Source organism: Mobula hypostoma, chromosome X1, assembly GCF_963921235.1.
Source record: "Mobula hypostoma chromosome X1, sMobHyp1.1, whole genome shotgun sequence".
In the NCBI taxonomy this organism is placed as follows: Eukaryota; Metazoa; Chordata; class Chondrichthyes; order Myliobatiformes; family Myliobatidae; genus Mobula; species Mobula hypostoma.
The window spans coordinates 13,849,393-13,875,775 of NC_086128.1; the positions used below are offsets into that span (position 1 = coordinate 13,849,393).

Genomic DNA, 26,383 nt, shown 5'->3' on the forward strand with positions numbered 1-26,383 from the left:
TTCAGTAGATTAAATTTATTCAAAGGAACACATGGGAGTCTGAAATGCGAGTTTTGTGTGTTTGTGTGTGTGTTCATGTTCAATATCAAATGCATGGCAGGTTCTCTTGGGGATAATTTTTATTTACAATGTGTGGTTAATGCAAGAGAATATCCAAGTAGTTTCAGCTTCTATTCTTGTATATTATAAAATGCTGAAGGGTATAGTCACATGGTTATTTCAGAAGGAAAAGCTACTTCAGTGTCTCGTGTAAATACTTTGTGGAAGTTGATAGCTTCTGACTTTAAGATCATGAAAAGGTGATCAGTCAGGAATAGTTAGAAGTTCTGATGATTTACTTTGTAATTTTTTTAAACAGACCAGGAAATTATCTCCAGAGGTAATAAAGTTAATATTGACTGTGGGAAAACATATTTGCAGATCCTATGCTCAGTGTATCTGTTTTTGTTATGGTATCAATAGGAATGTCTTTCATAGAATTGACGTATCCAATAAAGAATCCTCTTGCTAAAAAAAAAGCACAGGGGCACCAGGGAAGTCATCTGAATTTGATTTTTTTCCACATGAATGTAATCAATGGTACTTACACCTAAGTAATTTGGTTAATTGAATATGGCCTTTTCAGGTGGGTAGCATATAGATTTTGTTAATGTTTACTGAATTTATTTCAGTTAAAGCAGTTTCTGCAAAACTATTTTTCATTGACTAGTATTAAAGTCAGCCAACAACTCCAGTGTCTTGTCTGGAACCCCAGAGCAGTGACTCCCAGTTCAGGACAGAAATCTTCTCAGTGCATGTGAGTGGTTATATTTTCTCTGCTTTCCCTTGATTGACCACTTCAGGGATTTAAAGAAGCATAAACCAAGGTGTGGCTATTCCTCAATAAATTGTGTCTGGTTCTATGAGCATACATCTAAAGTACACAGCATATGTATACTTTGTTATTAAAGACTCCTTTCTGTACAATATCTTTTTAAAATCTGCTTTCTGATAATTTGCTTGATTTAAATGTGATGCAGGGTTTTGTGTAATGCTGTATTTGAATACCAGAAAGAACTTCAGATATGGAAATAGTCCTGTGTCTAATGGGCATTATCAGATTGCTCTTTCTTCTAAGATATGTTAAGCATAGAAATGCAGGTAGCGAACTGACTTGCAGTTGCAGGAAAAAGTTTGTGAACCCTTTGCAATTACCTAGTTTTCTGCATTAATTACTCATAAAATGTGGTCTGATCTTAACCTAAGTCACAATGATAGACAAACACAATCTGCTTAAGCTATAACATGAATAATTGTATGCTTCATGTCTTTATACATTGTTTAATCATTCACAGTCCAGGCTGGAAAAAGTATGTGAACCCTTGTATTTAATAACCGGTAGAAACTCCTTTAACGGCAATAACCTCCACCAAACGTTTCCTGTAGCTGCTGATCACATTTGCTCAACAACAAGAAGGAAATTTAGACCATTCCTCCATATAAAACTGTTTCATTTCACCAGTATTTCTGGGATACCTTGCATGAACAGCCCTCTTCAGGTCATGCCACACCATCTCGATTGGATTAAGGTCTGGACTCTGACTTGGCCATTCCAAAACACAATTTTTCTTTTTAAACCATTCTGTTGTTGATTTACTCTTGTGTTTCAGATCATTGTCTTGTTTCATTATCTAACTTCTATTAAACTTCATGTGATAGACTGCTGCCCTAACATTCTCCTGTAAAATGTCTTGATGCAGTTTTGAATTCGTTGTTCCATCAACGATTGCAAGCTGTCCAGGCCCTGAGGCAGCAAAGCAGCCCCAAACCATGATCTGCCTTCCTATGCCTCACAGTTGGGTTGAGGTTTTGGTCTTGGCATGCAGTGCCTTATCTCCTCCAAACATAGCAACATACATTTCTGCCAAACATTTCAATTTTTGTCTCATCTGTCCACAGAACATTGTCCTAGAAGTGTTGTAGAACATCCATGTGGTCTTTTGCAAACTTAACATATGCAGCATTGTTTTTTTTTAGATCGGTGATTTCCGCTGTGGTGTCCTTCCACAAGCACCATTCTTCATTGTTTTTCTTATAGTGGACACATAAACAGACACTTTAGCAAGCTCTAGAGATTTCTGCAGGTCTCTTGCTGTTACCCCGGGTTCATTTTTACCTCCTTCAGCATTGCATGTTGTGCTCTTGGTGTGATCTTTGCAGGATGCCCACTCCAAGGGAGAGTATCAACAGTACTGAATTTCCTCCATTTATAGACAATTTCTTTTACTGTGGACTGATGAACACTCAGGTCTTTAGAAATGGTTTTTGTAGCCTTTTCCAGCTTCATGCATCTTGACAATTCTCCTAAGGTCCTCTGAAAGTTGTTTTGATTGAGGCGTGGTATATATAAACATAATTCTTGAGAAGTGCAGGCTCTGTCAGTAACCTGACTTTGTCTTTTTTTATATAGGTCAGGGCACCTCTACAACCCACACCTCCAATCTCATCTTATTGATTGAAACACCCAACTCCAAATAGCTTTTGTGGAAGCCATTACCCCAGAGGGTCACATACCTTTTTAAACGTAGGCTGTAATTGTTTCAATGATGTACTTAGTATTGACGAGAAGAAGAACAATTAGAAACATAGAAAATAGGTGCAGGAGTAGGCCAAGCAACATACATCAAAGTTGCTGGTGAACGCAGCAGGCCAGGCAGCATCTATAGGAAGAGGCGCAGTCGACGTTTCAGGCCGAGACCCTTCGTTAGTCCTGACGAAGGGTCTCGGCCTGAAACGTCGACTGCGCCTCTTCCTATAGATGCTGCCTGGCCTGCTGCGTTCACCAGCAACTTTGATGTATGTTGCTTGAATTTCCAGCATCTGCAGAATTCCTGTTGTTTGCAGGAGTAGGCCATTCGGCCCTTCGAGCCTGCACCGCCATTCAGTATGATCAAGGCTGATCATCCAACTCAGAACCCTGTACCAGCCTTCCCTCCATACCCGCTGATCCCTTTAGCCACAAGGGCCATATCTAACTCCCTCTTAAATATAGCCAATGAACTGGCCTCAACTGTTTCCTGTGGCAGAGAATTCCACAGATTCACCACTCTCTGTGTGAAGAAGTTATTATTCGTGTTATTATTTTAGGCAGATTATGTTTGTCGATCATTGTGACTTAGATTAAGATCAGACCACATTTTGAGTAATTAATGCAGAAAACTAGGTAATTGCAAGGGTTCACAAACTTGCAACTGTACATTCGTGAAAATGAACTGATAAATTAAGATATGAAGGTTGGAAGTGATTTCAGCCTTACTGGTTCCTTCTTTGTGCATATCCTGACGCATGTTTATTTTGGGTCCTTATTTGGTGACTGGGTAAGGTACCAGAAGACTAGATTTCTGCAAGACAAAACTACTGATCTCTGCTGTATAAACAAGGGTCCTGCCGAAGGGTTTTGGCCCAAAATGTCGACCTGTACTTTTTTTCCATAGGTGCTGCCTGGCCTGCTGACTCCAGCATTTTGTGTGTTGCTCTGATCTCTGCTGCATAGTCTTTAAAAAAATGTCATTTGGCTATAGTAGCAACATCTGTAGACATTTGTACCTTCAGCATCAAAGAAGTTTATGCTTAAGTGCTTTGAAATTGGTTTTGTATTCGGAGAGAAGTTTTGGACAGCCCACTGAGAACTCTCTTTCTTCTACTCAGGTACGACAATAGAATCTTTTAGTATTTGTTTAGCGAACATTGTGAGAACAGCTCTTGGTGTCTTTTGTGAGGAGAACTTTTCAAAATGGATTGAATACTGTTCACTGTGCTTCAAATTTTCTAAGAAGAATCAACCAATAGTGAAATCAAAATGCAAGATGCTGGAAATGCCCAGAAAGTCGGAGAGCATTTGTGAAGATAGAAACAATTAAATATTTTAGATCAAAAACCTTTTCATAGTATCTATCCAAAGATGCCAATGCGCTGAGTGTTTACAGTAGTGAATTAAAACAGCTGTTGGAATTTTTTTTACTTTGGGTTGAAAATTCATGTTAAAATGCTAATTAAAATCTGAAGATTTGCATTTTGGAAGCAAAAAGTCAGTTGAATTTGTCAGTTGCATCCTGTAAGATGCTCTTTTTCAGTATTTCATGAACTAATTGTGCAGTCAGCCACAGTGAGTCAGATGTAATGCTGTTCATTTGGAGCTTTAAGGAAGATGTTGCATTTGATGAGGTTTGGTAAATCAATTCACTTCTGCACAATCTCCTTAAGGATGGATTTAAAGTTCAAAGTGAATTTATTACATATATGTCACCATATACAACCCTGAGATTCGTTTTCTTGCAGGCATACTCATTAAATTCATAGAATAATAACCATAACAGAATCAATGAAGGACCCACCAACTTGGGCATTCAACCAGTGCACTAAAGATGACAAACTGTGTAAATACAGAAAGAAATAATAAATAAGCATAAACATCAAGAACATGAGATGAAGAGTCTTTGAAAGTGAGTCCATAGGTTAAGGGAACAGTTCAGTGATGAGCAAGTGATGTTGAGTATAGTTATCCCCTCTAGTTCAAGAGCCTGATAGTTGAGGAGTAATAACTGTTCTTGAACCTGGTGGTGTGGGTCCTGAAGCTCCTGTAGCACCTTCCTGATGGTAGAGGAGAGCATGACCTGGATGGTGGGGGTCCCTGATGATGGATGCTGCTTTCCTGTGACACCAATTCATGTAGACATAGTCAGTGGTGGGGAGGACTTTACCCGTGATGGACTGAGCTGTATCCACTACTTTTTGTAGAATTTTCCATTCAATGGCATTGGTGTTCCCATACTAGGCTCTGTTGCAGCCAGTCAGTATACTGTCCACTGTCCACCACACATCAGTAGAAGATTGTCGAAGTTTTAGATGTCATGCCAAATCTTCGCAAGCTCCTGAGGAAGTGAAGTCACCGCTGAGCTTTCTTCATAATTGGACAGGTCCTTCAAAATAATAATGCCAAGGAATTTAAAGTTGCTGACCCTCTGATTTTCTCTCTTCCCTCCCACCTCTTCCCCCCACCCCCCGCCCAATGAGGACTGATTTACAGAAATCTGGTTTCCTTCTCCTGAAGTCAATAATCAGCTTCTTGATCTTGTTTGTAAGAGGCTGTTGTTATGGTACCACTCAAGCAGGTTTTCAATCTCCCTCCTATCTGCTAATACATCACCACCTTTGATTTGACCCTCAAAGTGGTGTCATCAGCAAACGTGAATACAGTATTGGAGTTGTGCTTAGCCACACACTAACAAATGTAAAGCTGTTGGAACGGGGGCTAAGCACACAGCCTTGTGGTGCACCTGTGCTGATAGAAATCCAAACTGGTTACTTTGTTATCAAAGATTCACTTGTTTGAATTGCGTAGAAATGAATAGATTTGGAAAGCTGTTAGAATGAACTTTTGTGTTAATTTGCTGATCAGTCAAATAAGTGCCAGTTATTAAAGGAACTACTTGTTGGTACCAACTTCTGCATTTTATTTATCCAGTGGATTAACATTAGATCTCCTTGTTGAATTGATAGAAGTGGATTGTATACTTGATTACTATCATACAAGGTTCCTCCCATGTTATTGACTGCATTATGAAACAAAACAAATCATTAAAGACTGCACATATACGAAGTCAAACTATTCAAATATTGGATTTTTATCTGGCTAGTGCACAAAAGGCAGGAATTCGTTCTTTGGCATTGGTCAGATTTCATCTGAAAAACTGTTCAGTTTTGGATACTGCATTTCAGGAGGAATATATTGGTAATAGAATTTGTACATTTCAGTTGCATCAGAATGACATGGCTTTGAAGGTTAGATTATAAAGACACGTAACATAAATTTGATTTTTTTAATCCATGAAATGTGATGCTAAATATCGCACATCTACAAGAGATCTGCCCTCCTGTAGAAGAATCTTAAAGCTAAACACCATTGAGTTCAGAGGGAATGCACAAAACACATTTTCAAAAAAGGGCTGTGGAAATAAAGAACCTGCACTTCAAAAAAAAAACTAAGTGATTCATCAGAAATTTGCAAGACTGAAATTTTGAGATTTTAATTAAGATGAAGGTCAACCAGGATCTAAATGAATAGCAAAACCATCTTGAAAAGTTAATTGGCCAATTCCGGTTCTGGTGTTTACACAACATTTCAGAATAGGTAGAGCAATTGTTGTTCCGGTTGCTAGGTGGGTACTTATTGTTGACGTATACTTGTATTAACTTGACTTTGTCTCTAAAATGTTGATAATAGAATAAAGGTTCCTGTCAGAAGGTCACTTTAGTGTGCCGTGTTTGAGAAAGGTAGTAACTATTGACGATATGCATCAAAATAATTCTGTACGTCAGAGCAACTTGGTGTTTGGGCTAATGATATTATTAGATTGTGGTTCATAAATCATTTATCTGGATATGCAGAGCTAAATAAGGTAACTATTGACAGTATGCATTAGAGCAATTCTTTCTAGACGTCAACAGCAATTTCATCTCTATTCTGTATTCCAGTATATCATTACCAATAATTTTTTGGACATGCTTTTACTATTTTTATTCATAACAAATTAATCAGCAGAGTAAAAAATATCATTGACTTTCCATAAGTCTGTTTTTGTACTTTGAAATACGATGGCTATACTGTGGTTTGAAATACAAGTTGTTCTCTTCCTCCTCACCAATTTTAATTTCTCTCTTCCTATTTCAAACTACTGTACTAGGTTTTAGAATGCTTTGCTATTTGAATTTAAACTAGAAAAAAAATTTGCTCAAGAAAATACTTGATAACTAAGGTTTTCTTTTGAAATGGATTTCAACAGAATGCTACAATCACATAATGGGCAGCAGACATCACTTTGTAACTAATTGGGCCAATTGTTCTTGTCATTTATAGTCCTCATGGCAAAGACTATTTGAATGAAAGTAGGGTTTAAACATAGACCAGAAATAATAATCTATAATCCTGGTCAATCATAGCATTTAAAAATTGCATCATTCAGAAGGATTCAATTGTTGGATGTTAAAAGTTAATGTCAATGTTTTTTAATTCAGTTTGTTCTTGTGCATTTATTGAGCATTTCTAATTTTATCTTTAATTTAGATCAGTATGTTTTTGCACAAATTTATCTTTCGTACCATAGAAAATGTGGAGTTTTTTAGTTTACAGTTTCATTGTTTTTGAATTTCTTTGTAGTTCATGGATCAAGGGAAAAATCCAGGCTCTAAAGCACAAGGTATTGAATAATCAAACATGATCCAATATGATGAGTCCATACAATGCTTTCCTTCAGTGGAGGGGGATGCAATATCCTTGTTGGCAAAATGTCAATAGTCTTAAGTACAAGAATTAGAAGCAGGCCAAACAGGAACTGAAGTGCCCAGCTATAATGCGAAATTTGGAAAACACCCAAAGATTATTCAAAATGCTTATAAAAATGCAGAGTTACAGTACAAATCTTCAATAGAGCTGTGCAGAGTGGATTGTTCTAGAGTTACTGAGAAAGTGGGCAAGTTTCTTAAAGTAGAGAAATTAAGTTTTGGTACATAGTTATTTTGGTTTCACGATCAAGAGACAGTTCAGATTTTTTTTGTAACTTATCTCACTAGAAAAAGATGTAGCTTTTTTGCATTTTCACCATGCCCCTCCTATAAAATGTTCCCTGTGGCAGATATTTTTGCTGTGTAAGCTTGGAGAAAAACTGTGTAGTCATTATTGCATCATTTCATTGGTTAACTTTATAAATGATATGAACTACTACTTTGTCTATTATGTTCTCCACAGTTCTGAACTTTTGGAGGAATTCCAAACTGTGTAGAAAAAATATACTGGTTGATCTCCATAATCAGTGTAAAGAAAGTTATTTTATTTAATTAGTACTGACTTTAACAATTCTTCTAGTAAACTGTGCTGATGCTTCAAACACTAGAATCATAAGATTCGCATAGAACAGAAATAGGAAGGTTTGAAGCATGTATCGTGTGTGTATATAAAAAAAATAAATAGAATAAAAATAAATCAATCAACTTTGAATCTCCTTTCTTTCACTTTAAACTTTTGCCCTCCTGTATTTGATACCCCTACCTGGGGAAAAAGATTCTGACTATCAACACTATCAGTGCCTCTAACCCCTTGGCTTCCTTGCAAAATGAGCTCAATCTATCCAATCCATCCCCATAATTGCAGTTCTCCAATCCTAGAAACATACTGATAAATCTCCTCTGTAGCCTCTCCAGCACAGCTATATTCTTCCTCCAGTGCAGTGACCGGAACTATACACAATACTTGAAGTGCAGCCTAGCCTGTATTTACTAAAATTGCAAAATGTCTCAGCTTTTATATTATATGCACTGATCTATGAAGTAAGCATGCCATATGCTGGTTTCACTGCCCTGTAGACCTGTGGTGCCACTTTCAGGCAAGTAGCTGTTCATCCACATTCCTTGGCACCCTACCGTTTACTATACATATCCTACCTCTGTCTTTCCAAAATGCATCACCTCACACTTAAGAACAAATAAGAGAAAACTTGCAGATGCTGGAAATCCAAGCAATACACACAAAATGCTGGAAGAACTCAGCAGGCCAGGCAACATATGGGAAAGAGTACAGTTGACGTTTTGGGCTGAGACTGTTCGGCAGGACTGGAGGAAAAATTGAAAAGATTGGGGGGGAAGTGAGAAACAAAGGTGATAGGTGAAACTGGGAGGGGGAGGGATGAAGTAAAGAGCTAGGAAGTTGATTGGTGAAAGAGATTCAGGGCTGGAGAAGGAGAGGATAGAAGGCCGTGGAAGAAAGAAAAGGAGGGAGGAACACCAAAGGGAGATGATGGGCAGGCAGGCAAGAAGATAAGGTGAGAGAATGGTGGTGGGGGGGGGGGTGGAATTACCAGATGTTTGAGCAATCGATTTTCATGCCATCAGTTTGGAGTCTGCCCAGATGGAGTATGAGGTGTTGTTCCTCCATCCTGAGTGTGGCCTCATTGCGACAGTAGAGGAGGCCGTTGATTGACATATCAGAATGGGAAGTGCTATTAAGATGACCACTGGGAGATCCTGCTTGTCCTGGTGGAGCATTGGTGCTCGGTGAAGTGGTCTCCCAATCTGCGTTGGGTCTCCCCGATATATAGGGAGGAGCATTGGATACAGTATATGACCCCAACAGACTCACAGGTGAAGTGTCACCTCACCTGGAAGGACTGTTTGGGGCCCTGAATGGTAGTGAGGGAGAAGGTGTAGGGGCAGGTGTAGCACTTGTTCCACTTGCAAGGATAAGTTTCAGGAGAGAGATCAGTGGGGAAGGACACATGGACAAGGGTGTCATGTAGGGAGCAATCCCTGTGGAAAGCAGAAAGTGGGGGAGGGGAGAGGGAAAGATGTTCTTGGTAGTGGGATCCCGCTGGAGATGGAAGTTGCAGAGAATTAAGTGCTGGACATGGAGGCTGGTAGAGTGGTAGGTGAGGACAAGAGGAACCCTATCCCTTATAGAGTGACGGGAGGATGGGGTGAGAGCAGATGAGCGTGAAATGGAAGAGCTGCGGTTGAGAGCAGCATTGATGGTGGAGGAAGAGTAAGGAAAGATGGACTTCTCCTTCATCCTGGAATAAAAAGCCTCATCCTGGGAGCAGATATGGCAGAGTCAGAGAAATTGAGATAAGGGGATGGCATTTTTTTTTTTTTTTTTTTTTTTTTTAAACAAGTAACAGGGTGGGAAGAGGTATAGTCCAGGTCGTCGTGAGAGTCTGTGGGTTTGTAATAGACAGTGAAATCGAGAAAGGGCAGGAAATGGAAATGGACCAGGTAAACTTAAGGGCAGGGTGGAAGTTGGAGGCAAAGTTGATGAAGTTGACGAGCTCATTATGGGTGCAGGAAGCAGCACCAATACAGTCATCGATGTAGCACAGGAAGAGTTGGGGAGTGATACCAGTGTAGGCTTGGAACATGTAAATTGTTCCACGTAGCCAACAAAAAGGCAGGCATAGCTGGGACCCATGCAAGTGCCCATGGCTACCCCTTTTGTTTGAAGGAAGTGAGAAGAGCCAAAGGAGAAATTATTTAGAGTGAGGATAAGTTCTGCTAGATGGAGGAGAGTGATGGTGGAGGGGAACTGTTAGGTCTGGTGTCCAGAAAGAAAAGGAGAGCTATGAGACCTTCCTTGTGGCGGATGGTGGTGTATAGGGACTGAACATCCATAGTGAAAAGAAGATAATGGGGACCAGGGACCTCATACTTATCAGGATTACATTACATTCTATTTGCCAATGCTCTGTCACCTTGGTCAATCTTTCTCAATATGCACAAGACCACCAACATTTGTTATCCCCAAACTTAACTAATTATAGCTCTTGCTTTCACGTTCAAGTCATTAATATACAGTAGATCCAAAAGAGGATCCCAGCATTTTCCTGCTGTATACCACCGGTTACAGATGAATGATTTGAAAAGTATCCTACCAATGCTATCCTCCATTCTTGTTACCAAACCTTGGGTCCCATATGCCCTAACTTTCTGGACCCATCTTGTCAAATGCCTTACTGAAGTCCATATGGACAGGACTACTACACTGCCTTTGGCAATCTTTATCTCCTCAAGCTCCATCCAATTAGTAAGGCAGTATTTCCCCTTCATAAAGCCATGATCTATTTCTGATCAATCTCTGCCTTTCCAAGTGTGTATTAATCCTTCCCTTAAGATTTTTCCAATAATTTCCTTACAGTGACGTGAATTTCTCTGCCACAGTAAACAGTTGAGGCCAGTTCATTGGCTATATTTAAGAGGGAGTTAGATATGGCCCTTGTGGCTAAAGGGATCAGGGGGTATGGGGGGGAAGGCTGGTACAGGGTTCTGAGTTGGATGATCAGCCATGATCGTACTGAATGGCGGTGCAGGCTTGAAGGGCTGAATGGCCTACTCCTGCACCTATTTTCTATGTTTCTATATGAGGCTCACTAGCCTATAGTTACTTGTCTTATCTCTGCTGCCTGTAAATGTATGAACATTTTTCCTCACCTCCAGTCTTTGAGCACCTCACCTGTGGAAAATGAAGATGCAAGAATGTCCATCAGACCCTCAATATCTCCTCCCTTCACATAGCAACTCATAGATCTCATCCAGCTCTGGGAATTTATCAGCCCTTGAATATCCTATAACATTCAAAACAACCTTAATACTGCTCTGCTCCAGATTATCCATGCACCCATCCCTGAGCTCTGAATTTTCCATGTCTTTCTCCTTGGTAATTACAGATGAGAACCATTTGGAACCTTGCCTCCATCACCTGGCTCCTCACATTAGTTACCTCATGGATCCCCAAGGGGACCCACTCTGTACCTGTCGTGGGATTCTCCTTAGTCTTGCTGAGGTTAAATTCTCACATTTGTTAAATATGTTACCACTCTTGTAATACAACTTTTACTTTGAAAATTGAAATAATACAGAATATGTTTAAAAAAAAGATTAGCAGTTAAGAAATTCTTGGTTATTCCTGAGCTGCTTTTCAAAGTCCACTTAAAACTCATGAACAAACTTGCAGGATAAAATCTGAAAAATAATGAAATTTCCCACTCTATTGCAGATTAGTAGTTTTGATGTCAGTCAGCTTTATCAGTTAACTATATTCTCAGCTTTGATCTCTAATGGATTATTTATTAAGTCAAATGGGAGGTGTTAATGTAGAACCTTGTCTCTGTATGCTATATCCATGCACAAATTCTGCCTTCCTCTCTAATAGGCTTTACACTTCACAATCGGGTTTAAAATCACCATCATATGTTGTTATGTAGCAGCAGTGCAATGCAATACATAAAGACTAATTTACTGTGTGTGTGGCTTCCTGAATTGTTAAGTGTGTACCTTCAGGCTCCTATACTCCTCACTGATGGTACCAATGAGAAGACGGTATGTTCTGAATGTTGGGGATCCTTAATAATGGACACCACCTTTTTTTTTTGGAGGCATCACTCCTTAAAGGTCCTGGATGCTGGGGAGCCTGGTGCCCATGATGGAGTTGCCTGAGTTTACAACTTCCTGCAGCTTATTTCAATCCTGTTCAATGCTCCCCTCCCACTACACCAGACGATGATGCAGCCAGTTAAAATGCTCTCAATGGTACACCTGCAATAGACAGACAAAATCTCCTCAAACTCCTAATTAAGATACAACTGCTGTCATACCTTCTTCGTAACTGTATCAATATGTTGGGTCAAGATAGATCCTCGGAGATGTTGACACCCAGGAACTTGAAACTGCTTATGGTTTCCACATCTGATCCCTCGATGAGGATTGGTTTGTGTTCCCTCATTGCCCTTTCTGAAGTCCAAAATCAATTATTTGGTCTTACTGACATTGAGTGCAAGGTTGTTGTGACACCACTCAATCAGCTGATATTTCCCGCTGCTATACACTTTCTCGACACTATCTGAAATTCTGCCAACAGTCATTAAATTTATAGATGGCACTTGAGCTGTGCCTAGCCACACAGTTTTTTTGGCAGGTCGCACCAGACAGTCAGCCATTCTTGTCTGGCGCGTGGTGTCAGGATTGGTGTCCTTTCAGATTAACCGGGTCACGATACGAACGTTCCTGACCCGACCCTTTTTTTTTTTGAGGCCAAGTGACCAGCTCGATGCTCAACCCGGCATGGATGGAAAGCGTGTTTGGGGGGTGGCCCGACTTGGATTCAAACTTGGGAGCCTTCGCTCTGGGGTCCGGCACTGATGCCATTGCGCCACCAGCTGGCCAGCCGCACAGTCATGGGTGTAGAGAGAGTAGAACAGTGGGCTAGAGGTTCGTCATTGTTAATTATCACTCTACCTTTCCACATTTATAAAAAGATCTTTTATTTCCTCATGATTTTACTTGAACTTGCATACATCCTTTTAATTTCGGCTGGTGGTGCAGTGAGATCAGCGCTGGGCTCGAGAACGGAGGTTCCCGAGTTCGATCCAGTGACAGACCGCTCTCGAACGCACTCTCCATCCGTGCCGGGTTGATGTTGAGCTCGCAACTTGACCTGGTAAAATAATACTGCGAAATGTCTGTGTGAGGAGTGGCATCCCACACAGCCTTTCGGACTGCGCCTTGTAAGGCATGAAAATGCCCGACGCTGGCCTCTCAGGTCTGGGTTGACGTCGTCGTCGTCATCATCATCATCATTTTCGCTTAATTTCACCACTGTGGTGTTCGTAATTCTCCAGTCTAGGGGTGGCGAAGCTGTGGCACACGTGCCTAAGTTGGCATGTGTAAACATTTTGTTGCCTTGTGGCATGCAGAGCTACCCCTCAATCCTTTTAGCCCCACCCATAATTAAAAGATGTATAGTGATGATCTTTACTGCCAAATGAAGCAGCAAATTGTTTTTTTTTAACAACCCAAAAGCAGCAAGATGTTTTCACAAAAAACATCCCACGTTGGCTTGGTGCCAGCGAAGCAGCTGCGAGAAGACATGATGTTGGATGATACGTTTTGAAATTCTTGCAGACCTGGTGTATATATCGGTGTTTGGATGCAATACAGTTATAACAACAATATTCAGAAATGTATTTTCCAATTGTCTTTTCAAAAGGTTAATGATTTTTGAGCAGGTTTTCTAAAATGCTCCATTTATTTCAATTTGTCTCTTGCAGTAAAGCAAGAAATACATGTAAGTAAGCAACAGGACTTGTTCTTTTTCCTTAAGTCCATAATATTGTTACTAATATATTAATCAATGAAATGATTAATGAGCTTCCATTTCTTGCATTGCCAGGCTAATATTCTTCATGGCATCCAAGCATATCCGGATTTTGGAAATCTCACCCCTGATATCTTTCTTGAATGACTCCTGCCCTGACACCTTTTACCAGTTTCCTGTTTACTTTTGTGAAATTTTACATCCTGATTAAAGTCATGTATGTTTGGAGCTATTTGTTCCATTTAACAAGATGGTTACAAATAAACAAGTCCATTTCACCTGTCTTTCTTATTCCAGTATTTTTTTTAAATGAAAGATTGACTACCTTTTGCCTATTTTTTCCCTTGGAAATCTATTCCATTCATTACACATTGCGTGAAGAATAATTTCCTGAAATAAAATTTTTTTTGAGACTAATCTTTTACTAGTTTGAACTGATGTTTTCTTATCATGCTCCCACCATTATGTTTAAAATTACCTTGTATTAAACTAAAAGCATAAAACTGCAAATGCCCTACAAATCAGACAAATTGTCAACTGTTCTCCCATCACAGGGATGGCCTGTCTGCTGAGTGTTTCCAGCACCTTGCTTTTTGTGTTAATCTGTTCCTTTTCCTTATACACTTATACAACCTTATACACTCTAAGATCAGATGTTTTCCATCAGATTGAAAAACTTAAGTCTGTGCAGTCTTCGCTTGTATTGTTAATTGCAAAATAAGCTACAATTAGTATAAATATTTGAGTGTTATATAAAAATAGAGCAATCGGGGTTCAATTTTATTGGGACTGATGTCCCAGGAACATTCCTGTAGAGAATTTTGGAAATGTATCAATTTGGAGTAAATTGATCATTAATATGGAATTCCACTGTGTATAGTTCTCTTGAAGCTTATTTATTCCAGAACTTGTACTGCTGAGGATTTATTTTCTCCATTGCCATCTTTTATTTAATGTTCACTTTCCAGGTGACAAAGGTTTTACATTGGCTGCAAGTTTTACTCCTGTTATTTGACCATAGTGCAGCTTAATCACATTGTGGAGCACCCTTGACCATTGCTAAGGAGTGTGGGTACAGCCTGTAATAAATTCTTTTTGCATAGTGTGCAGGGGTAGTGATTTCAAAAGTGTTACCCTTCCATTGGGCTGTGAGATACTTTGTATTGTAAATTCCTGAAGAAGACTTTTGGAATTTTCTGCTAGACGTGATGCCTTTTGGGTTAGTAGGTAATTGCCAGGGATCAATAAATAGAATTGGGTGTAAGCTGAGCAGCGAATGTGGGAATAGGGCAGTTTGTGGGGAACCGAGGCTTTGGTGAGAAGAAGTGGCGGATAGATTGAGGTTTCTGTCAAATTTCTGTTTCTTTACTAGTACCCAGTTAGAGCAGCAACAATAGATCATACAGCAGTGGTGTGCTCCTCTTGCAAGATGTGGGAGATCTGGGAGACCTGATGGCTGCATCTGTGATAAATGCATCTGGGTGCAGCTCCTTTCAGATGATGATAGGGAACTGGAACTGAAGCTGAGAGAATGAGAAGTTGATAGGTGGGAGCTACAGGAAGACAGTCAGCCCTAAGTTGCAGGAGGTAGGTAGCTGGGTAACTAGTAGAAGAGGGAAAGGGAATAGACAGTGCAGTGTGAAAGCTGCAAGAGAGCAGTTGTGATTGGGGATTCAGTAGTTAGGGGGACAGACAAGACATTTTGTCACCATGAAAGAAACTCCAAGGTGGTATGTTGCCTTTCAAGTGCTAGGGTCAGGGGCATCTCAGATCAGGCCCACAGCCTCCTTAAGGGGAGGGTAAGCAGCCAGGAGTTGTGGTACACATTGGTAGCAGCGACATAGGTAGGAAGCTAAAAACAGGACCTCCAGGGTAGTAATCTCTGGGTTGCTGCCTGTGCCACATGCCAGTGAGGGTGATTTGACAGATGAATGTGTGGCTGAAGAAATGGTGTAGGGGGCTGGGTTTCAGATTTGTGGATCATTGAGCTCTCTTCTGGGAAAGTTATGACTTGTACAAAAGGGATGGTTTACACCTGACCTCAAGTGACCAATGTCTTTGCAGGCAGTTTTGCTAGAGCTATAGAATTAGATTATAGAACATAGAATAGTACAGCACAGTAGAGGCCCTTCGCCCCACAATGTTGTGCCGACCCTCAAACCCTGCCTCCCATATACCTGTCTCTAAATTTCACTAGTTGTATCTGCCTTCACCACTGACTCAGGCAGTGCATTCCACACACCAACCACTCTCTGAGTAAAAAACCTTCCTCTAATATCCCCCTTGAACTTCCCACCCCTTACCTTAAAGCCATGTCCTCTTGTATTGAGCAGTGGTGCCCTGGGGAAGAGGCGCTGGCTATCCACTCTATCTATTCCTCTTAATATCTTGTATACCCCTATCATGTCTCCTCTCATCCTCCTTCTCTCCAAAGAGTAAAGCCCTAACTCCCTTAATCTCTGATCATAATGCATACTCTCTAAACCAGGCAGCATCCTGGTAAATCTCCTCTGTACCCTTTCCAATGCTTCCACATCCTTCCTATAGTGAGGCAACCAGAACTGGACACAGTACTCCAAGTGTGGCCTAACCAGAGTTTTATAGAGCTGCATCATTACATCGCGACTCTTAAACTCTATCCCTCGACTTATGAAAGCTAACACCCCATAAGCTTTCTTAACTACCTTATCTACCTGTGAGGCAACTTTCAGGGATCTGTGGACATGTACCCCCAGATCCCTCTGCTCCTCCACACTACCAAGTATCCTGCCATTTACAACCCTCCAATCGGAATGTGCTCCCTCTACCACGACCCTCTACCTTCTGCAGGCAAGCCAATTCTGAATCCACTTGGACAAACTTCCTTGGATCCCATGCCTTCTGACTTTCTGAATAAGCCTACTGTGTGGAACCTTGTCAAATGCCTTACGAAAATCCGTGTAGATCACATCCACTGCACTACCCTCATCTATATGCCTGGTCACCTCCTCAAAGAACTCTATTAGGCTTGTTAGACATGATCTGCCCTTCACAAAGCCATGCTGACTGTCCCTGATCAGACCATGATTCTCTAAATGCCCGTAGATCCTATCTCTGAGAATCTTTTCCAACAGTTTTCCCACCACAGACGTAAGGCTCACTGGTCTATAATTACCTGGACTATCCCTACTACGTTTTTGAACAAGGGGACAACATTCGCCTCCCTCCAATCCTCCAGTACCATTCCCATGGACAACAAGGACATAAAGATCCTAGCCAGAGGCTGAGCAATCTCTTCCCTCGCCTCGGAGCAGCCTGGGGAATATTCCGTCAGGCCCCGGGGACTTATCTGTCCTAATGTATTTTAACAACTCCAACACCTCCTCTTCCTTAATATCAGCATGCTCCAGAACATCAACCTCACTCATATTGTCCTCACCATCATCAAGTTCCCTCTCATTGGTGAATACCGAAGAGAAGTATTGAGGGCCTCGCTCACTTCCACAGCCTCCAGGCACATCTTCCTACCTTTATCTCTAATTGGTCCTACCTTCACTCCTGTCATCCTTTTGTTCTTCACATAATTGAAGAATGCCTTGGAGTTTTCCTTTACCCTACTCGCCAAGGCCTTCTCATGCCCCCTTCTTGCTCTCCTCAGCCCCTTCTTAAGCTCCTTTCTTGCTTCCTTATATTCCTCAATAGACCCATCTGATCCTTGCTTCCTAAACCTCATGTATGCTGCTTTCTTCCACCTGACTAGATTTTCCACCTCACTTGTCACCCATGGTTCCTTCACCCTACCATTCTTTATCTTCCTTGCTGGGCCAAATTTATCCCTAACATCCTGCAAGAGATCCCTAAACATCGACCGCATGTCCATAGTACATTTCTCTGCAAAAACATCATCCCAATTCACACCCACCTTATAGCCTCATAATTTGCCCTTCCCCAATTAAAAATTTTCCTGTCCCCTCTGATTCTGTCCTTTTCCATGATAATGCTAAAGGCCAGGGAGCGGTGGTCACTGTCCCCCAGATGCTCACCCACTGAGAGATCTGACCTGACCCGGTTCATTACCAAGTACTAGATCTAGTATGGCATTCCCCCTAGTCGGCCTGTCAACATACTGTGACAGGGATCCGTCCTGGACACACTTAACAGACTCTGCCCTGTCTAAACCGTTGGAACTAATCAGGTACCAGTCAATATTAGGGAATTAAAGTCACCCATGATAACAGCCCTGTTATTTTTGCATCTTTCCAAAATCTGCCTCCCAATCTGCTCCTCGGTATCTCTGCTGCTACCAGGGGGCCTATAGAATACCCCCAATAGAGTAACTGCTCCCTTCCTGTTCCTGACTTCCACCCATACTGACTCAAAAGAGGATCCTGCTACATTACCCACCCTTTCTGTAGCTGTAGTAGTATCCCTGACTAGTAATGCCACCCCTCCTCCCCCCCCCCCATTCCTTTTAAAGCACTGAAATCCAGGAATATTGAGAATCCATTCCTGCCCTGGTGCCAGCCAAGTCTCTGTAAAGGCCACTACATCATAATTCCATGTGTGTATCAAAGCTCTCAGTTCATCACCTTTGTTCCTGATGCTTCTTGCATTGAGGTACACACATTTCAGCCCTTCTACCTTACTGTCTTTACACCGTTTATTCTGTTTCTCTTTCCTCAAAGCCTCTCTGTATGTTAGATCTGGCTTTACTCCATGCACTTCTTTCACTGCTCTATCGCTCCGGGTCCCATCCCCCTTGCAAATTAGTTTAAACCCTCCCAAACCATGCTAGTAAACCTACCTGCAAGGATATTGCTCCCCTTAGAGTTAAGGTGCAACCCATCCAATCTGTACAGGTCCCACCTTCCCCAGAAGAGATCCCAATGATCCAAAAATCTAAAACCCTGCCCCCTGCACCAACTCCTCAGCCACGCATTCAACTGCCATCTCCTCTAATTCTTACCATCACTATCACGTAGCACTGGCAGCAATCCTGAGAACACCACCCTTGAGGTCCTGTTCTACAGTCTTCTGCCTTGTTGCCGAAACTCACATTTCAGGACCTCATCCCTCTTCCTGCCTATGTTGTTGGTACCAACATGTATCACGACAAGAGAAGAGATGTGCCTTTGGTGATCTTTGTTCCAGGTGTAGTAGCAGAAGATTGGAAAGTGGCAAATGTTATTCCTTTGTTCAAGAAAGGTCATAGATATAGAGACCAGTGAGTCTTACATCAGTGGTGGGAAAACTTTTGGAGAAGATTTTTAGAGACAGGATTTGCGAGTATTTGGAGAAGCTTGGTCTGATTTAGGATAGCCAGCATAGCTTTGTGAAGGGCTGGTTGTGCCTCACAAGCCTGATTGAATTCTTCAAGGAAGTGACGAAACAAACTGAATGTAGAGCTGAGGATGTGTTGTATATGGATTTTAGTAAGGCATTTGACAAGGTTCCCCATGGTAGATATGCACATTGAGAAAGTCAGGAGGCATGGGAGCCAGGGAAACTTGAATGTGCGGCTTCAGAATTCACTTGCCTACAGAAGACAAGATCGCAGATGGGTCATTTTCTGGCTGGAGATCAGTGACCAGTGGTGTTCTGCAGTGGTCTGTTCGAGGACCCCTGCTCTTTATGAACTTTATAAATGACTTGTATCAGGAAATGGAAGAGTGAGTTAGTAAGTTTGCAAATGACAAAGGTTGGTGGTGTTGTGGATAGTACAGAGGGTTGTCATAGGTTACAACAGGACATTGATGGGATGCAGAGCTGGGCTGAGAAATAGCAGATGGAGTTCAATCCGGAAAAGTGTGAAGTGATGCACTTTGGAAGGTCAAACTTGAAGGCAGAATACATGGTGAATAGCAGGATTCTGAGCATTGTGGAAGAATAGAGGGATCTTGGGGTCCACGTCCATAGATCCCTCAAAAGAAGGCGTATGATATGTTGACTTGCATTATTCAGGGTATTGAATTCAAGAGCTGCGAGGAAATGTTGCAGCTCTGTAAAACTCTGGTAGACCATACTTGGAGTATTGTGCTCAGTTCTGGTCACCTCATTATAAGAAGGATGTGGAAGCTTTAGAGAGGGTGCAGAAGAGATGTACCAGAATGCTGTCTGGATTAGACAGCATGTCTTATGAGGATAGGTTGAGCAAGCTGGGGAATTCCTCTTTGGAACAAAGGAGGATGAGCAGTGTGTAAGTTGATTAAAAAGGCATAGATAGTATGGACAGCATAATGGTGATTGGAGAAAACTATGGGGGGGGGTGGGGTTGGAGGCTGATTTTTTTACATGGTGGCAGTGTGGAGTGCACTGCCAGGGGTGGAAGTAGATCCATCAGGAACATCTAAGACACTTTGATGGGCAAATGGATGAAAGAAACATGAAGGCTATGTGGAGGGAAATGTTAGTGATCTTGGTATAGGTTAAAAAATGAGTACAACATCGTGGCCTGAAGGGCCTGTACTGTGCTGTTATTCATTAAGACCAAATAACCAGAAATATGCCTCTAAACTCTTGGGTGACCAAGAAATATAATAAATAGTAAAAACATTCTTGATACCTACAATTTTATTTAACTGTATTAATTTATATTCATTTTTACTGCTTATGAGGCCTGGGCTACCTAAAACAAATACCTCATGGCACTGGAAAAATGCCAGTAATGCTGTTTCTGCAGAATCCTCTTCACCGGATCTGTACCCACTCATGATCTATCTTTTAGTAGCTTTTTATATCCTTCAGTTTCTTACCTATCTTTGTTTTTCGTGAATTCAGCCTCTATACCTTCATCTAAGTATAAATTGTAAAAAAAAATTTGAAGCCCCTGCACCATTTGATTCATCTTGCCAACCAGGAAAAGGGTTTATGCCCACTGTCTTTTTCCTGTTAACCAGCTCATTTTGAGTCTATGCCAATTATTATCTACTATGCCGTGAGTTTTTAAATTGCATGATTACCTTAGATGTGGCACCTTATCAAATGCCTTCTGGAAATCTAAGCATAGAATATCAAACAGTCCCCTGCAATTTGCAGTCCAAAACTTCAAGGACTGGCAATAACTTGGTCAAGTGTGATTTCCCATGTTGATTTTTGCCTGATTATCACAAATTTTTCTAAGTGCCTTGCTATTAAATCTTTAACAAGTGAATGTTCAAAGATAAAAATCATTTTGGAATCACTATGTCTTTGTGTCATGAGATAGCTAGGTTCTTAATTAGCCAGGGCATCAAAGGGTATGGGGAGAAGGCAGGGGAGTAGGGATGACTGGAAGAATTGGATCAGCCCATGATTGAATGGCAGAGCAGACTCAATGGGCTGAATGGCCTACTTCTGCTCCTATATCTTATGGTCTTATTTAGAATAGATCTTGTTCATTTTGTGTACTTTGTAGATTGGTCATTAGCAAGCTTATTTTATTCTTCACCCAAACCCTGAAGTAACCAATTGACTTCATAGCACATCTCTGTAGGCATGCACCTCTGTCAGCATAAGTTGCTTTGTATTTCTGAATTAGTTGTGTGATATTGTCCATGGGTTGCTTTTCAGTGATCCGTTTAGTCAAAAGCACATGAAAAGATGAGGCATTTCTTAAGGCAATAGTAAATTTGGATTTTGAGAAAAATTTGCATATTTCTCCATCTGATGCTCAAATGTTTTTGTCTGTCATCTAATCACCATTGTTAAAGCCAGCAAATGCAGAATTTAAAATGCACTGGGAATGGCCACATCAGGCAACGTGAGGGGAGTGAGAGAATACAAGTGTATTTCAATGTCACGTTAGTGATGTTTTGTTTAAATTAGAACCGGGAAAGATTTGTTTTCAATATAACTATTTTGTTGATCATTCCATGGAAATTCCTCTTTAATATCAATGCAAAAATTCAGTATTTTCTGAATATAGAGCAATGTCTCCAGTGAAGATATGTTTCTTAAATCGCATTTTATTTTGTACCTCTGAAATAACTTATTATTGAAACCATACTGACGTCACTTCAGATGAAAAATAATAGCATCTTGTAAAACTTTAAGCATTCTCTGCATTACTGGTCTGTGAGTCTTTGATTTGTATCTCTTTTTTTTTGGTTCTGAATATCTGGATAACACGGTCCACTGGGTGTATGCCATATACTTATGGAGCTACTAAGCACATAAAGTGTGCCCTTACCAATTTCATATAACCATATAATAATTACAGCACGGAAGCAGGCCATCTCAGCCCTTCTAGTCCGTGCCGAACGCTTATTCTCACTAGTCCTACTGAGCTTCACTCCAAGTTGAGTCAGTGGTAACAAAGGCAAACATAATGTTAACATTCATTTTAAGAGGCCTTCAATATAAAAGCAAGGATGTGATGCTGAGGCTTTATAAAGCATTAATCAGACTGCTCTTGGAGTTTTTTGCACAGATTTGGGCCTCCTATCTAAGAAAGGATCTGCTGACTTTGGAGAGCTTCCAGAAATGAAAGGATTAATGTATGAAGAGCGTTTGATGGCTCTGGTCCTTAAAAGAATTTGGGGGGGGGGTGGTGTGGGTGATATTGAAAGGCCTCGATAGAGTGGATGTGGACAGGTCATATCCTATAGTGGGGCAGTCCAGCCTCAGAATACAAGGGTGTGTGTCTGTGCATGCGCATCTGTGTGTCTACAAATATGAATAAGTATATGTAGTTAAATTAGTTAAATTAAATAAGTAGTGCAAAATCAGAAATGAAATAAAATAAAGTAGTGAGGTAGTGTTCATGGGTTCAATGTCCATTGCAAAATCGGATGGCAGAGGGGAGAGAAGCTGTTCCTGAATCATTGCGTGTGTGTCTTCAGGCTTCTGTACCTCCTTCATGATGAACTCTGCCTTTTTGAGGCACCGCTGCTTGAAGATGTCCTGGATACTACGGAGCCTAATGCCTATAATGGAGCTGACTAATTTTACAACTCTCTGCAGCTTACTTCGATCTTGTGCAGTAGCCCCCTCCCCCCCCCCGCCCATACCAGATGGTGATGCGGCCTGTCAAAATGCTCTCCATAGTACATCTGAGGAAATTTGTGAATGTTTTAGGTGACACCAAATCTTATCAAACTCCTAATGAAATACAACCACTGTCTTGCCTTCTTTATAGCTGTATCGCTATGTTCGGATCAGGTTAGGTGCTCAAAAATATTAACACACTGGAACTTGAAATTGCTCATGCTCTCCATTTCTGACCCATCTATGAAATTGGTATGTGTTCCCTCATCCTACCCTTTCTGAAGTCTACACTCAGATGCATATCTACTTTGAACTTATTGCTTGCATTTGTATACAGTCTGTAATTTTAAGTTTTAAACTTTGAAGTCAGTTTTGTTTATTATGGGCAATTCATTATTCAGGAAGGCAGAAAGCAAATCAGGATGGATGAATGTGATTCATAAATGCAGCATCCACTAGTATCTTCTGTGTTTGATTTTCTTATTAAAACATCTTAAATATTTTTAAAGCCCAAATGTGAGTCTCTATTTCTGTTTTCCTCCCATGCAATGTTCCCCTCCCAACACTCTTCTGACTAAAGTGAGTTGTGTGTTTTTGCTGTGTTTTACCCTGGAATTCAAATTGGGAAGTTCATTTCTTTTAAAGCACTTAATATTTTCTTGAATTACTAATTTCTTCATACATGGCCTTGGAGCTGGTTAGCGCAAGCTAATAAGGTCCAATAATCTATAACCTACAATTTCACAAGGACAAAAACTGTGGCACCTCTTGTAAGATCTCATAATTACTGAAAATGCAAGTTTCCCAGCCCCATTCTCCTTCCCAAGCCCTGTGATGCTGCATGACCTTGTATAAAGCAGCTATTATATCAGTAAGGTTCCATAAGACCTAGGAGTAGACCAAGGTCATTTGCCACACCAAGTCTGCTACGCCATTCCATCATGGCTAATTAGAATCCCTCTCAACCCCATTCTCTTGCCTTCTCCTTGTAACCTATGGCGCCCTGATTAATCAAGAACCTATCAACCTTTGGCTTAAATACACCCAATGACTTGGCCTGCGCAGCCGTCTGTGGTAAAGAATTCCACAGATTCACTACCCTCCAGCTAAAGAAATTTTCTCCTCGTCCTGTTCTAAATGAACATCCCTCAATTCTGAGGCTGTGCCCTGTGGCCCTAGACTCCCTCACTGTAGTAAACATTCTCTCCACATCCACTTTATCCAGGCCTTTCAATATTCAATAGGTTTCAATGAGATTCTTCCTCCTCTCTCCCCCTCCCCCCCCCCCATTCTAAACTCAGAGTACAGGCCCAGAGCCATCAAATGCTGCTCCTGTGTTAACCCTTTCATTCTTGTGATCATGTGAACCTCCTCTGGATCCCCACCAATGCCAGCACATCCTTTCTTAGATAAGGGGCCCAGAACTGCTCTCAAGTGCGGACTGATCAATCCCTTATAAATCCTCAGCGTTACATCCCTGTCTTTATATACCCGGTCTCTCGAAATGAATGCTAACATTACATTTGCTCCTTACTATTGACTTAACCTGCAAGTTCATCTTTAGGGAATCCTGCATGAAGACTCCCAAGTCCCTCTGCACCTCTGATTTTTGAATTTTCTCCCCATTTACAAAATAGTCCATGCCTTTATTCCTTCTACCAAAGTGCATAATCTCACACTTCTCTGGACTATATTCCATCTGCCACTTCTTTGTCTATTCCTGCAATCTGTCCAAGTTCTTCTGCAGACACCCGGTTTCCTCAACACTACCTGCCCTTCCACCTACTTTTGTATCGACTGCAAATGGTTTCCAATAGTTTTCACCTTTCTGGAGTCTTCCTTGTAATAGAAGCTACTGCACCCTTGAGTAGGGAGCAGAAACTATAATTTATGTTATACTGACATATTTCTATTCTAAGAAGATTCCCGCTACTTGAATCATTGATATTTGCCTCCCCTCCTTCGCTGAGAGCACACTACAAGTATTGATATAGGTACATCAGTGTGCCATCCTGCCACTTGCCAAATTTCAGATAATTTCCTCCAATGGAATCCTTCTGTACTATATAACTGTCTAAAACCAATCAACTTTAAAAGAAAAATAGCTTCAGACTAAGCTGATCGAAACCCAACTTTCCTGTGGTCTTGGGTAAAGATAGGTTAACCTTACAAAATTTTTCTTCAGCTGAATGTTCACATTACCAAGCACGTTCTGTACTCTGCATCACTGCAAAGTAACTTTTCTATTTATTCATTCGATGTCTGTGTTGCAACTTCTGTTACAGTCGACAAGATTATTACATTAAGGGCCAATGTGTTCTGTCATGTGTTCTTTCAAATTTAAAGCTGCACATTTAGAATTTTTGTTGATAAAAATATGCACGTTGTAATTTTTCTTTAAGGAATGTATTAGTACTTCAGGACAACTCAAAGTATGTCATTGGCCAGGTAGGAAAACAATATAAAGAACAGATGAAAATTACTGGGTGCTGTGCTTTTGATAAGATACAAAAACAGCTCCATGTGGCAGATTGTTTGTTGGAAATTGAGATTAGGAGACTTTTCATAATTGTTTTCAATACCCTATTGTCTGAAATAATCTAATTCAACCTGTAGAGTCATAATCCCTGATGTGTTGCATCTCCATTTACGAAGGAACTTAAGGTACAACTAGGGGGTAAAAAGGTTTAAGAATTTTTTTTTAAACAAGGAATGGTGCATTTATAAAACGGCTTGAGCAAAAGGTCAAGCTTTTCAGAAGTACCAGCTGTTTCTCTTGGCCTTCACAATAGAGTTCAAGTTCAAACAAGACCATGGAAGGATCTAAAAATGAAGCCACCTTTTCCTGGTAATTGATTGAATTGATCTGCCAATATTTGCCAAACTTCATTATTTCCCACATGAAGGACTGTATTGCCCTGGCATCATTTAACAAGGGACAAATGTACTTTTAAAAAGATCCTTTTATTTATTTCAAAGCTTTTCATCCTTCAGCAAATAGTGGTGTTTCAATAAGGGACGTCTGTGTCACCACAGAACAGAGTTCCGTTACTGTGTCTGAGTAAGAAAATAATGTCGCTTTCTCTCTGATATTTAAGTTTGAATACAGAGCAGCTAATTTTGTTTCTTCATTGTTTATACCAAGTACAGTGGAGTCCGGTTAATTGGGACACTTTGGAACCAATTAAGTGACTGCCCCAATTAGCCAAAGTTTCATGGAAGTAGTTAAAGAGAGAGTTTTTAAAAAGACCAACTGCCATTTAAAAGTTCAAAGTAAAATTTATTATCTGAGTACATGCATGTCACTACATACAACTCTGAGATTCATTTTCTGTATTAACAAGTCTATAGAACAGTAACTGTAAACAGGATTAACAAACTGCAAGTGCAAATGTAAATAAATAGCAGTAAATAACAAGAGCATGAAATAACAAGATAAAGAGTCCTTAAAGTGAATCATCAGTTGTGGGAACACCAGAAATAGAATGAGTGTAGTTATCCCCTTTTGTTCCAGAGCCTGATGGTTAAGGGGTAGGAACTGTTCTTGAACCTGGTGGTGTGAGTCCTGAGGCTCCTGTACCTTCTACCTGATGGCAGCAATGAGAAAAGAACATGGCCTGGGTGGTGAGGATCTTTGATGAATACTGCTTTTCTACAGCAATATTTCATCTAGATGTACTCAATGTTTGGGAGGTTTTACCCGTGATGTACTGGGTAATCCACTACCTTTATTAGGATTTTCCACTCAAAGGTATTAGTGTTCCCATACCA

General features: G+C 40.7%; 1 protein-coding gene across 5 annotated transcripts in view; it reads left to right on the forward strand.

The window, feature by feature from the left end:
• Window positions 1-26,383, forward strand: part of LOC134340248 (spermatogenesis-associated serine-rich protein 2-like) — a 126,172-nt gene that overhangs the window by 34,677 nt on the left and 65,112 nt on the right. The gene's annotated exons all lie outside the window — the stretch shown is intronic.